The following is a 5,320-nucleotide window of genomic DNA, read 5'->3' on the forward strand; positions in this document are numbered from 1 at the left end:
CATTGTAGGATTGTCTCATTCCTTTCTTCTCACTCTAGATCGTGCGTTAAAGCTTGAAGTAGGGAGAATATTGTCTGTATGTATTGCTATCAATACAGGGTTTACGAAGGAGAGTATTGAGCATAATGCTTGAGATTTAAGTGACGACACTAGCTACTAAATGAGCTGCCAAGAAAGAGTCGGTGCCTCTGCATATGAATATGTGGGAAAAGATAAGAAATGAAATAAAATGGATTCAAATCGAATGATGCAATAACAAATTTTTTTATTTGCCAAAAGCTAATGACTGCTCGAATGAAGATAAAACGGGAATCTCGTTGTTAGTTGTCGTGATACATCGAGAATTTCAGGAAGTTTGTGCTACCAAAAAGAATAATCGCATCTTGAGAGGGCATGACCCTAATGGCCTAGTATATAGTTGTGATTGCTCGGGAAAAAGGACATGAATGTAATATGTCAGCTATCAGTTGTGAAGGCAAATATAACAAGAATAGGTAAAGTTCAAGCGAGTGAATATGATAGTTTCGAGTCGACTAAAGGAGATTGTATACCTAGATTGTTGTAGATGGATACTGAAAGTTGATATGGGCCAGATGGACATTTAGTATGACAAGTTGTAGTCATTATCATGTCACATGAGCTAGCAACGATGTGTCTAGAGTATCAAGTGCGTTTCTGAGTGATCAAGGCATTATGAAGGCCATTAATTGTTAATAATAAATATTGATATACATTGCAATGATGTAAAGATACTTGAATGGATAAGTAGAAGACATGCCAAGATACAAAGTGTACAAAAGGCATGATCCTAGAGGTTAAAGGAGTAGCATAAATTGTTTATAAGACAAGTCGTCATGAAAGAACGATATTAAACTTGTATAGACGGGGTATGCTTTATTTTGATATTGATAAATTTGTGAAGGGTAAAGTTTCAAGAATATGCTCCAAAACTCTTTAAATGGGCCAATGGAGTAGCTGAATGTGGGTTGATTAAAGCTCTTAAATTGTAAGAAGGATTGAATGTGTCGAATAAAGTACGAGGCTAAGTTAATACTTTTGATCGGTAGTAAAATACTACATGAATGAATTAAGGCTAAATAGCTGGAGAACAGTAATATTATGTTTCGAAAGTCGGCGAGTTGTAAGTGTTTCAAAGATATGTATTGATGTCTCATGCATCCTAAAGATGTTGTGTGGAAATGGCGCTAAGGATATCCTTTTAGATATGGAGGTTCACATTGTGTAAACACATGTCAAATGGCATGGGTAGTAAGGGTATGATCGAAAAGGAAAAAGAGAAAGAAAAAAAATGCGTACGGAGGCGTGGTTTGAAGATATATGTAGCATGTAAAGATAGGTTGTGAGTTGCTTTTATTATTATCCTGACAAAAAGAGTTATTATTAAAAGATGCATAAATTTATGATATACGAATTCATGTGAAGCATTCGTACTTGCTCAAAATGGTTAAGCTTCGGCTAAGAACCTAAGGGATTCGTGGTTGCTAATAACATATTCAAGCATGGACTCACAAGCATAAGGAAGTTGTACTTGTAGAAAAATATATGTGAATATGTACGCATGAATAACACAACAGAGTTGTACTCCAGATGCATATCTCAGCTAAGATCAATGAGCGTGCACGTTAGTAAAGTTACGAGGTCTGTATAGATACAAAAAGAGAAATATGTTAATCATGATATTGTAGTAAGGGTGGAGAATGATTATACTTAGAAACATGAGTTGTGGGTTGAAAGTGTCGTGGTATTTAAGAAGGGAAAGGAACCAAGAGAGCTCTGATGAGTGTAGAAATTCGATCATATCGTCGGATCTAAAGATAACGTGAATATAATGATCACGAGATCGGAGTCAAACTCAGTCGAAAGTGAAGACTATGAGAAGAGATTCTTGATTGGAAATAAATGATCCTTAACATTAGGGTAGACACGTAAGTGTACCAGGCAATGTAAAGTCTATGGGAGAAGCATATAATCTTGTGAATAGACTCACTCTTAAGTGGGGGAGAGCCATACATGTAATTTCACCTTAGGGTGATGGGTGAAGGAAAGAGAGATCTTACCTGGCAAACAGAGAAAAGACAAGTTGAATTTATCAAGTACCTTCTGGGAGGAAATAAGTACAAGAAGAACAAATGAGGTTTCATCAGGGCTACAAGCTTGATGTAGATGAAAGAAATATAATATTTTTGTTATGAAATTTAACGAGATAGATTTTTATTTTTCGAACAAGTTGCCAATAAACAAACAAATGGTTCAAATGAGTCTTAGAAGTTCGGGTTAGGTATGACTCGACTTGAATACTTGAATACCAGTTCCAAAAAAGGGGTGCATAAGCATGAAAATGTTATTGCACAAAAGTAGGTGGAGGGAATTGAGAAATATCTTTCCGAGTGTATTCCTAAACATGAAGTGGGATATGCAAGTTATGACATGATTCCTAAGTGGATTCAGTATGTCAGAAGGGAGAAATAATCCTTAAGAGTTGGGAATACCATCGGGGTCATATTGAAGGCCAAGCGTCAAAGGACTACATATAGTGGTGATGACAAGAAATTCCTAGCAAATGTAACCACATATATCGATATTAAGAAATCGATGATTGGTGTGTGTCACAAACTTAGTAATTGTGGAGAAAGAATATTTTCTTTGAATAGAGCATATTAGCTATGATGATTAACCAGTTGGGTATTGAAGAAATTCCGATTGTGATTGTCGTAAGGACGGGGAAATAAACTACATGTTATTGGCAAACAAGGTAAGCCAATGTCGTGCTTTACTTTTGAAGGGATGAAGTAATGTTCTAAATAGATGCAGATGAACTTTAAGTCTCAAGAGTTTCCAATGGATGAATGACATCATGAATAATATATAAATAAAGGAGTTGTATGATTTTGAAATCTTTTCTGCGAGAAAGTTGGTACATGAGATCCTAACCCATAAAGAAAAACTCCTAAGTGTAAATTTAGTCAAAAAGTTTGAAAATGGAGGTCGAATGATATAATGTTACTTTAATCCTTATGGTGAAACCTTGGTTATAAGAGAACTATAAAGGATGTAGGGATGAAAATAGATATACGACATCTCAAGTGTAAAGCTATTATTTGGACGAACTTCAAGAACATGAGTTTAAGAAATATAATATAATATTCATAAAATGGAATTGTTAATGAAAACTGTTGCAAGGTCCAAATGGAAGCGCCTTAACGCCCCCTTTTTCCTCGCGGAGTCCGGGTTTCGCTATATTTTTAGGACAACTCACTTTTTTTTGGGAATTGGGTATTTGAATTTGAAGAGTCGCCACATAACGGATTTAAGGTTTGTTAGGGCACCTAAAGCAAATAACTCATAAACCGATTTGTGTTACCAGAGATTGGGTAAGGGCTCGAAATAACCTTGAGGGGAAGGTGTTAGGCACCCCTCGAGGTCCACAACGGTGGGTCCCTGCCAAACTCGAATTAGTCTTATAAGCAAATAAAGCAATTTAGACACATGGATATTAAATTCAAACAAGGAGTAAAGGGGGTCCTAGGTTTTTTATCCTATAGGATCACTTCTATGCAATGCTTGGTAATCGTCCCCAAGTTGGAGTGCTGCATATAGCATTAGCGCACAGGTCATCATATCCTTTACTACCCGATTACTCTCCCCTTAGTGGTTATATAAGCAATTCTAATTAGACGTCTCTATACGTGCATTACCCAACCCTTACTTATGGTTCTAGAGGTATTTAGGACTTCTAGTTAAGGTGGATCTAGACTCTCCTATAGTGCTTAAAAAGGAGAAAATCTAAGCGACAAGCAAAACAAATAGGACTGTCAAATAAAGGAACAATTAAAGGCTCACACTTTACCTCCACAAATAAGCAGGCAATTGCACGTCTCAAACAACAGTATTTCAGACACTTTAGAAGTGCTATAGGAAGATATCCAGGTGAGCACAAAGTAGAACATATGCAGTGTTTTATTAAAGCGAGACAGGAGTGTAACGACCCGAACTGTCGTTTTAAGCTTTTGCACTTCGCTCGCCAGTTCTCGGGCATGACTAGCCCCGTGTGGTGTATTATGACTTATGTAAATCGTCAATTTTGGTTTTCAGGATAATCGGAATGAATTTGGAAGAACAATTCTCAATTTGAAGCTTAAAATTTGAAAGGTTTGACCAAGTTTTGACTTGTTAGTATATGATCTTGGATTGGAATGTTTATAATTTGGTTAGCTCTGTTAGGTGATTTAGGACTTAGGAGCGTGATCAGAATGTATTTTGGAGGTCCGTGGAAGGTTTATGCTTGAATTGGCGAAATTGGAATTTTGGCATTTTCCGGTTGATAGGTGAGATTTTGATATAGGGGTCGGAGTGAAATTTCAGAAGTAGGAGTAGGTACGTTGTGTCATTTGTGACGTGTGTGCAAAAAGTCAGGTCATTCGGACGAGGTTTGATAGACCTTTTGATAGAAAGCGGAATTTGGAAGTTTTTGGAATTCTTAGGCTTGAATCCGATACGATTTTGGTGTTTTGATGTTGTCTTGAGCGTTCCGAAGGTTGAAACAAGTTTGAATGATGTCATGGGATACGTTGATATGTTTGGTTGAGGTCTCGAGGGCCTCAGGTGAGTTTCAGGCGGTTGAACGGATCATTTCATATTGGAAAAGTTGCAGAAAAACTGCTGTTGGTGTTGCAGGTTTTTGACCTTCGCGTTCGCGATGGATGTCCCGCGTTTGCGATGGGTTAGCATGTGAGTTAGTGGAGTTGGACTTCGCATTCACGAAGGTGGTCCCGCGTTCGCGAAGGGCTGAGGTTTGTAGTCATCACGTTCGCAAGGAGAAGGTGAAATTGGAGGAGATTTTCAGTGGAGCAATTGGGGTAAACATTCTTCACTCATATTTGGTTTAATTTCATGATTTACTCTTGAATTTCATCTTTTAATTTGAGAAATTAGAGTGGAAATTGGGAAAAAATGGAAGAAAAGTTTGAATTTTTTTGGGGGGATTTGAATGGGCATTTGATGAGGGAATTTGATGTATTTGATATGTACGAACTCGTGAGAGTGTAAGGATTCTATTGATGTAATTTTTATCGGGTTCCAAGACGTGGGCCCGGGGGTCAGGTTTGGTCAATTTCGGGATTTTTGGTATAAATTGGATATTTTTGAGTGGACTTTGTTCCCTTAGCATATTTTGATGGTATAAATATGCTTTTGGCTAGATATGGAGCACTCGGAGGTCGAGTCGAGAGGAAAAGGCATCGCGGGCTAGAGTTTAGACCGGATTGAGGTAAGTAATGATTGTAAATGTTTGTCTTGAGGG

Source organism: Nicotiana sylvestris, chromosome 1, assembly GCF_000393655.2.
Source record: "Nicotiana sylvestris chromosome 1, ASM39365v2, whole genome shotgun sequence".
Taxonomy (NCBI): Eukaryota; Viridiplantae; Streptophyta; class Magnoliopsida; order Solanales; family Solanaceae; genus Nicotiana; species Nicotiana sylvestris.